Source organism: Mus pahari, chromosome 15, assembly GCF_900095145.1.
Source record: "Mus pahari chromosome 15, PAHARI_EIJ_v1.1, whole genome shotgun sequence".
Taxonomy (NCBI): Eukaryota; Metazoa; Chordata; class Mammalia; order Rodentia; family Muridae; genus Mus; species Mus pahari.
The window spans coordinates 29,988,581-29,998,153 of NC_034604.1; positions in this window are offsets into that span (position 1 = coordinate 29,988,581).

The window sequence follows — 9,573 nt, forward strand, 5'->3', positions numbered from 1 at the left end:
ATATACTTCTGAGGTTTTTTTTTGTGTGTGTCAAAAGGAGTAGGTTCAGACTTCCAAGTGCCTTGTCCTGTTGCTATGGAAACATTCAGGCTTCCAGAACTCTAGGCTCAGGGTCTGCCCCCTGTGGTGCAGAGGAGGAGAGGAGAGATGACAGGTGACAAAGAATAACTGGAAAGCCTTTTAGGAGAAGGTTGACTGGTGGGACGCACTGGGTCTGGGTGACCTCATACTGTCACTCATTCCCTAGGGCCACCTGGCCTTGCTCCTTTGCCACAGATGATCTCTGGCAGGAGGGAAAGACCTCTGTTAGAGGTAGGTGGAGGGCACTAAATCAAGGGGTTCTCAGGGGCCCTTGAGAAGTGTTATTAGCGTTAGCGATAGGGTTTAGAGCCATGTCACGTGCCCAGGTCCCCTGAGAATATTAGGCAACCCTCCAGGCCTGTGTTCCAGACTATGATGGCCTCAGGCCTGAAGCTGGCTTCTCCTCCTTTTTTTGTGGGTGTTCCAACCTCCCAAGAACCTGCTTAAAATGGGATTTCCAGGCCCTGACGTCAGAGGAAAGCCAGCAGCTCCCTCTAGCCTGTGCCAGCTCTACCGTGATTAGCAGAGCTAAGTTCAGCCTTGCTCAGCCTACTGGAAAGCTAACAGAAATTGGAGGGAGGAACTTGGGACCCTAAACAGTGGTCTCTGTATCTGCGGAATTCTCGATGACAGGGACAATCTGTTTCCAGGTCAAAAGACCCCCCTGGTTTTCCTACTAACTTAAATTTCAGCCAGTGCATATCATTTCCCTCCCAACGCCATACATAGTTGCTTTCTCTCGGTTCTAGGTCTCACGCCTGGCTTGAGGAAGAAAAGAGCATCACAAGGCAGTCCTGAGAGCTGGACAGCGGTTTTAGTTTTTACCCATGAGAAGGTTGGAGGTGGCGGCTGTGGGAACTCTCCCTGTAAGACGTTGAAATGACCACTAGGTGGCGCAGCTTCCTCCCGATGTGAATTCTACCCTCCAGCAGTTCAGGGCCTGAATACCTCCTACTCTGCTCCCGGAATGAGAGACTAAAGGAGTAGAAATGAGGGTAGAAAGGATAGCTGTGGGTTCTCCGGTAATCTCTGTCCGAGTCCCGTCTATGTGCACCCCACCACTCTAAACAGGAGCTGGACAGATTCAGAGACAGAACCTGTCTGAGAAGGAATCTGCCCAGTTGTGGGTGCAGGGGACATGCCAGGCTTCCTTCAGGAAGGACCTAACCTGGGCTTCCAAAGTAGCATCTAAGAGACACCTACTAAAGTGGGTGTGGGTGTGGGACGAGGGGGGAAGGGCAGAGTCCGGGTTGTGGGGAAAGATGTCCCATAGTTGTTACAGCTCTGGACCTGGCCACAGAGGCAGCTCAGGCCTGCTCCAGGATTCCCTAACTTCTAGTCTTTTCCTGTATATTCATCCAGAATATTGTGGAGTTGGAAGAGAGAACGAAACCCCAAACCCTACCCCTGACTCCCCAAGAATTCCTGCAGGGGCTGGCAAGGTAGAGAATCCTCGTTGACAGCCTACCTTTCTCTGACCTCTTGCCCAAACTCACCCCAGCAGGTTTGTATTCTCCTTTTGTCCCAGATAAGTGATCAATAAATAATGTTGCTTGAAATATTGATGGGGAGTTTTACACCAGCATCCCTTAGCTGTGTCTGGCAGGCCATGACCCTCCAGACAGCCTTTTCACAGTGACCACAAAAGGTTTCCTTTGACCAAGATCTCCACCCGATCCATTCTGAACCAAAGTCATGACTCTGTTTCGACCAGTAGAGGAAGAAATGTGAGAAGTTACCTCTTCCCCCCCCGAGAAGGAGGGTTTGGTTAAAACAAGCAAAGACCCTTAACTGATTTCCCATGATGCCCTCCAGATCCTTCTCCGGTTCCATGTCCACTTTGGGCCTGCCAGGTCCACTTTGTGAGTGGTCTACGCAGAAGGTGGTCATGTGCGGGACACAGTAGAGAACACCTGGGGAAGTAGAAGCAGAAAGGTCCACTCCAGGCTCCAGGCCAGGCAGGGCCTCCTAGGAGACTAACAATAAAACAAAACAGGCAAACAAAACAAACGTGATCATGTGGTCAGACATCTCTGGCCCTGGTCGCTCTCACCGGGTTTATTCTCCAGCATGAAGGGTAAGAAGAGGAAAAGAGGGGAGAATTGGAGGCTGGAGACCACGTCATGCCCCACGCTCTGTGCCCTGTGCTCAGCAGATAGAGGCCACGTCGACTCAAATCACTGCCCAACGCTTCCTTCTGCCCAAGTGCCCCTCCCCGGCTCTCCCACACAGCTGGGCCAGCTCCTACAGATGTGTAAGTCTCCAGCTTAGACGATATGTGATATCGTCTCCCGTAAGGTCACCAGTAAGCTGTCAGGTGTCCCCTCACACCTGTCCTGCCACACACCTGCTGATGCCACCATCAAGCCCGTGCTCTTAGTGCCTATTCCTCAGTCTCCTCCCCCATCAGACTGCAAGCCCTTTCTCACACACAGATGGGAGTCAGCAAGCCAGCCACATCCAGTTCTTGCTTTAATTCAAATGCTAAATTGGGAAGAAGAGCAGTTTCACACTCCATATTTAGCCTGGGAGAGAAAAAGTGAGACAGCATGGGTGTTACCAGGGAAAGCAGGCTGGGCCTGGGCTGGGTGGTGGAAAACCTACCCAGAGCCCAGGGGAAGAGCATGGGCCCTTGTCAACTCACTCCTAAAGAGAATCACCCAAGGGCCCTGCCACTGAAAGACCCAAGTCCTGTCCTTATGCAGAGAGCATGTGGGCACGGCTTGGGGGAGAAGTCTTCGTATAAAAGCTACCCAGAATGCACAGTGGGTGTGGCGGTGTATACCTGTAACAGCACTCAGCAGTTAGAAGCAGGGGGATTGTGTGCCCAAGTCTAGGCTGAGCTGTATAGTGAGGCTTTGTCTCAAGAAAGCAAAGCAACTGCACCATCAGAAAGCCTATCCTATCCGAGAGGCACATGTTCCTAGCGATCGGCTGTCACCGACACCAAATGGCTATCACCACGGGATAAAAAAATTAAAACTCCACATCCACAACAACGCTTGCCAATCTTTTCAGCAGCCTTATTTACTATCATCAAAAAGTGAGGCGCTGAAGATAGCTCAGTGCCTAAGAGCAACTGCTGCTCCTGTAAGGGAGGCAAGTTCAAGTCTTACCACCCACATGGTGGTTCACAGATATTTGTAATTCCATTTCCAGGGTATCTGAGATGCTCTTTTGACCTCCACCAGGTACCATATGCCACACACATGGTACAAGGACATACATACAGGCAAAACATTCACACACATAAAACCAAAGTAATATTTAGGGGCTGGAGAGATGGCTCAGTGGTTAAGGGCACTGACTGCCCTTCCAGAGGACTGGGTTCAGTTCTCAGCACCCACATGGCAGCTCACAACTGTCTGTAACTCCAGTTACAGGGGACCAGATACCCTCACACAGACATACATGCAAGCCAAACACCAATGCACATAAAAAATATTCAAATGGCCGGGCGTGGTGGCGCACGCCTTTAATCCCAGCACATGGGAGGCAGAGGCAGGCAGATTTCTGAGTTCGAGGCCAGCCTGGTCTACAGAGTGAGTTCCAGGACAGCCAGGGCTACACAGAGAAACCTTGTCTCGAAAAACCAAAAAAAAAAAAAAACTTCAAATGGGAACTACCCTTCACCCGTGTTAAGATAAGTGGACATATAAAATGTGAAATGTACGTGACATGGTGCATAATTCAGTCCTATAGAACGCTACAATCGGAAGAGTCCTGATAGCTAGGTGTAGTGATGCACGCCATTAATCCCAGCACTTGGGAGGAGACAGGCAGGTCTCTGAGTTTGAGGCCAGCCTAATCTACAGAATGAGTTCCAGGATAGGATAGGCAAGGCTAAACACACACACACACACACACACACACACACACACAAACCCTGTCTGGAAAAAAAAAAAGCATAAAAGAAGGGGGGGAAAAACAGTCCATGAAAACATTATGCCAAGAGAAATCAATCGGACACCAAAGACTGCACGGTGTGTGTGTTTAGCCTTACATGACTCCAAAAGGAGTCAAGCAACAGAGGCCACGGGGGCGGGGGGGGGGGGGAGGGCAGAGTCATTGTTTAATGGGTATAGACTTTCTGTTTGGAAGGATTCAGAAGTTACTGAATGTAATTAATGTCCCTGGTTCGTTCAAGAGGTTAAAATGGTAAAATTGAAGTATACAGTAGTTTACTTTTTTTTTTTTTTTTTTTGAGACAGGGTCTTTCTACCCAGCCCTGGCTGTTCTGGAACTCACTATATAGACCAGGCTAACCTTGAACTTACAGAGATCTGCTTGCCTCTGCTTCCCAGACAGTGTTAAGAATAAATCACAGGACCTCATGTGTTTCATCTAATTGAACATTTTAGTCCAATGTCAGCTTCAAGGCATGCATGCTGTCATGATAACCCCCTGCCCCTGCACTGGAGGGAAACTGACTCCTCTAAGTTGCAAAAACCCCCTCTGCCTGGGTGTAGGAGCAGCAATGCTGTCTGTGCACAGAGTAAGGCAGAGCCCTCCCAGCATGCTCTGAGGACAGCAGCTACCTTCCTGCAGGAAGCTCTTCTCCCGGTGAGAGGTACTACTTCCCCTGTACAGCTCATCTTGAGGATACAGGGTATCTGTGTTCCCATATGGAGGCAGCAGATAGGAGAATGGCTGGAGAAAGGAAAAGGACAGCCCCTTCTACCCAGTGTCCCAGTCATCACAGTGCCACCATGCAAGAAAAGTAGATGGCCCTATGGGCTAAGCTGGCTCTCAGTGAGTTTGGCTGTCCGTTGTCTAATGTCTTTTTGCCTTGGAGTGGATGCTGTGGGAAGCAGGTGCTTACAGACGATGCCCTGTACAGGACTCCTTGGGCTCCCGCTCAGGTCCTATGCTTATCACTCTTTTCTTTTGTGCTTTGTTTATGTAGAGTATTTTGTTTTGTTTTTGACACAGGGTCTCACTTTGTAAATCAAGCTGTTCTCCAATTTGTGGTTGACCCTCTGGTCTCTGCTACCCAAGCGCTGGGATTTTGATTGGGTGTCATCACATCCTGCTTTTTCTTGTGATTTTTTTTTTTTTTTAAATAAATGGCGACTTGGCTCTCTGATGGGCTGGGGTGTGCGTGAGGAGATGGGAACTAGATCAAGGACCAGCTGTGTTTCCCCACGAGAGAAGGTGTCATACTGCTGCCGTGAGAGATGATGTCATACCGCTGCCATTGTTCTTTTCTCTTCATTCTTTGAAAAATTTGAGTCAGCAAAAGCCAGCTGAATGTCCAATGTCAGCTTCAAGGCATGCGTACTGCACCACCATGAAGACCCTCTGCACCTGGACTGGAGGGAAACTGATTTCTGAGTTTCCTAGACTACCCTTAAATTCCCTTGTAGTTGAGTATGACTTTGAACTCCTGCCATTCCTGTCTAGACCTCCCAAGTGCTGGGGTTACAGGCCTGGGCCTCCACATCCGGCTTGCCATTGCTCCTTTGCATATCTGTCCCCCCAGGCTGTGCAGCAGCAACAGCAGGGAAGGAGGAGTCTCCTTGCTTTTTTTATATCGTAGAGCAGACATGTTTGGTCAGTAAATATGATATGAATAGAAATGATCTGTCTGTCTGTCTGTCTGTCTCCTATTTCCAACTGACCCAAGAACTGCATAGAAAAAGCTAGGGACCCCAGCAAACAGATCATGACAGAAGCCAAGGTTTAGACAAAGGGTTCTGAAGCCAAACCATTTTCAGTAGAACCCTGGTTCTGCCTCTGACCAGTGCTCTGTGACCTTGAACAAGTTACCAACCCTCTCTGGGCATCATTCCTCATCAATGAAATGAGGCTGAGACAGGGACCTACCTCATAAGGCATTGTGAGGACAGACTCTTGGAAGCACTGAGCCCAAAGTCAGAGTAAATGTGTTCTGGGAGGGGTGATCATGGGAAAAGAGATCCCCCAGAGACTAAGGAAAGCTGGAGGAAGCAGGCACCCTGACACTCCTGCTTTTTGGCATTCTAAGGTTTGTTAGAGCAGGGTAGCGGAGGACAGTTCTGAATCAGGTAGCCCCAGAAGGTGCCTGCTCCTCCCTCCGTCCCCTCCTGGCAGGTCTGCAGAATGCAACCTTACCCACCGAGAAGCTGAGCAGCCTGGCGCTGGGTGGTGGGGAGGGGCCAGAAATAACCCCTGTTTCTATTCCTGCCTTTCTGGGCTGGGTGGAAACGCTGCTTTTTTGAATCTAAAGGCTGCTTCGACTTCCTGCTCATCACTAGGGCTCTTATGTAACATCCCCTCCCTCTCCTGCCCAGGGAGCTTCCAGAGATTTCTACAGCCGGCTTCGCTGCACACGCAGCTGGGGGTGGGGAGGGCAGAGAAAACACCACAGGATGGATTGTCCTCTGAGCCCAGTGTCTGAGCTTCAGATCCAGGGGTTGGACTGTGCAGGGAAGGACTGAGGGCCAAGGACTACAGCCTCTTTTGGCCTCTGCATGGCAACCTGCGGCAGTTAAAGAGCCTGTCAGCCTATAGATAGGCAGCTGCCTCCTCCCTTTCCAGACCTCCTTAAAGTACAGACTGTAGCATCTCCTCCAACTCGGTATGCCTCCCTTGCTTCCATTTTAAGCCTAACCTAACTCTGTCTGGCTCAACTCTCTGTAGGGCTCTGAGGACTTTTATTCAAGTCACCCAGACCACAACTGCCTTAGGCAAGCTGCACTTAGTGCCAAATTCCCCATGGTGTGTGTGTGTGTGTGTGTGTTGGTGGGAACCTAACCTGGGGCATCGAACATACTAGGAAAGTACTCTACCACTGAGCTACACCCCAGCCCATGAGGGACCCTCTCAGACCACCATTTAATCTGCTCCAGGCCTCAGCAGTACTGTGTGACCCTTCCCACCTAACCTAGGTCTCAGGGGTTTCAAAGAGGAGGTGGTTTTGCACCTCCACACTCTGGGACAATCCTCCCTCTCTGGAACCTGTCTTTTCCCATGACTCCCCATTTTCCCCCAACTTCTTTCCCACCTCCTGTGTGGTCTCTTCAGCCTTCTTCTCATCTCAGAAAGCCCTCCACAGGCGGGAGCAAAGCTGCACTCGGAAACATTCCAGGCCAAGTTGTCTAGGTTTCCGTTGGGGCCCCTCAGCCATCGGAAAGTGTGACGGGCAACCCAGACAGAACCCAAAAGAGAGTCACTTCCTGAGCCCTAAGCTAGCCACAGAAGTGGCTAACCACGGCCTGAGCGGCACATGTGGGTGCTGACGCAACCCAGCTCTGGGAGGAGGAAGTAGCAATGGAAAGGAGGCTTGCTTACCTCTGAGAATGGCAGCTCGCCTGGCCTTAGGTCAAGTAGAGTCAAGATGGCCCACTGCACTTGCTCTCTAGTGAAGGCTCAGTAGCCTGGTTCTCCCTCTCTTCTGCCTCCTTTTGTCACCTGGCCAGCAAGACCCTAGACTCTCAGGTCATCCCTGAGGATTCCTTGGGGCCCAGCATCCCTGCAGGCCCATGAAGCCTGTCATTGGTGACTTGACTCCTCGAGAGGAACCAATTCCCCCTCCCCATGTCATCATTGTCCCCCTGATCCCCAATCACAGCAAACAGAAGTGTGCCACCTGCTATAGAACGTATCCACTAAGGGTGAGGATGGCTCAGAGCCGCCTAGTCTTGCCACTGAGAGGTCGGACCAGCCACACAACCCTCTTTAAGAGCGTGGCCAACCTTCATGGTTCCTGGGCAGAATCTGGCTTCCAGTGGCTTATACCAAGGAGACTGGGCAAAGTCAAGAGGGCTTTTTGACTATGAACCATAAAACCAAGCAAAGAGTTAGAGTGGGCAGACGGCTGGGTACAGTTGAGCACTGGACATCCTCAGCCTATGTCTTAGCTTGAGGTTTTGGACCAATCATGTTCCTACCCCTGTTCCTCCTGGGCTCTTTGCCAGGTTATCTCTTCCTGGGGTCCCCCACCCTAACCCCAAGCTTCCTTCTATGCAGAGTGGATTTTTTTTGTCTGTCTGTCTGTCTGTTTGAGACAGTCTTAATTCTGTAGCCCAGGCTGGCCTACAACTCATGGTGCTCTTCCTGTCTCAGTCTATTATTATTATTATTAATTAATAATAATTTATTATTATTTTGAGGGGGTTGAGAGAAGGGGGCTCTCATCACCTCACTGTTGCTCTGGCTGGTCTCACAGTCACAGAGACCTACCTTCCTCTCTTTATCTCCTCAGTTCTGGGACTAACTATATGCACCAGCATATTGGCTCGAATGTTTTGGTTTTTGGTTTTGTTTTTCAAGACAGGGTTTCTCTGTGTAGCCCTGGCTGTCCTGGAACTCACTCTGTAGACCAGGCTGGCCTTGAACTCAGAAATCTACCTGCCTCTGCCTCCCAAGTGCTGGGATTAGAGGCATGTGCCACCACCGCCCAGAGAAACTTTTTTTTTTTAAATGAATTTAGCTAATACTCAGAAGGCTGGGCAGGGCTGAAAGATCACAAGTTTGTGGCCAGCATGGACTACATAGTGAGACCCTTCCTAAAAACAAATAAAAAAAAGAAGAAAAGAAAAAAAAAACATTTTAATTTTAATTTGGTAAAATAAACTTTTCTATTCTCTGTGATGGCCATCCTCCCTACCCCGGCCCATTCTCTCATGTTCCAGTGTCATTTTCACCGGCTGGTTAGATGAGGGCCCTTCAGGCCACCCACCTGCCAGCTGGCCTAGTAGACTCTCAAGTGCAGTCCTCCATGTTCTTCCTCCTCCAAGATCTTCCCATTGTCTGTCGACCCAACTCCTTAGAACCTCCTCCTCCTCCTTTTAAAGTCTTGGTTTGCTTTTTTGAGACAGTCTTATGTAGCCCAGGCTAGTGACCTGAAATGGTGATAACCCCTTACCTCTGTCTACCAGGTGCCAGACTCACCAAGTTACAAGCTTCTCTCCATGCCTTTTTCCTTGTAAGTCCCCTACTGCTGCCTCCGACACCGCCGCCACTGCCGCCATTGGGCAGCTAAGGGACTGCTTTCTTGTTCTTAAGTTTGTTAATAAAAGATTCCAGCTTCTATGCAACAGTAAGCTTCTTGGGGGGAGGGGGCTGTCCTCCACCATAGGCCTTACTTACAGCAGCTCCCCACAGAAGCTTGGAATTCAGTTGAGAAGGGTGTGTTAATTAGAATCTCTTGTGTTACCAGTAAGAGAAAAGGCTGAGAAGTAAATCCATTGACTTGTATAACTGAGGAGCCCGGGCTGAATCAAAAGCCACTCTCACTCTGGACATCTCTCTTCTCTGATTTCCCACCCTCGCCAATCCTGAGAGCAAAGCAGACTCCGGGGTCACGTTCCATTGGCTGTGGATCTTTCCCAAGAGTTCAAGAGACAGTCCCAGAAGTAATCTCCATTGGCCTGTTTGGGTCATGTGCCCATCCCAAAGTCATCATTGCAGGAAACAGAATGCTCATGGCTTACGGGGTCCTATAGGAATGGCCAGGCCTGGGTTACAGACCTACACTTAGATTTTGGTGTGGAGTTCCCACAACCTCAG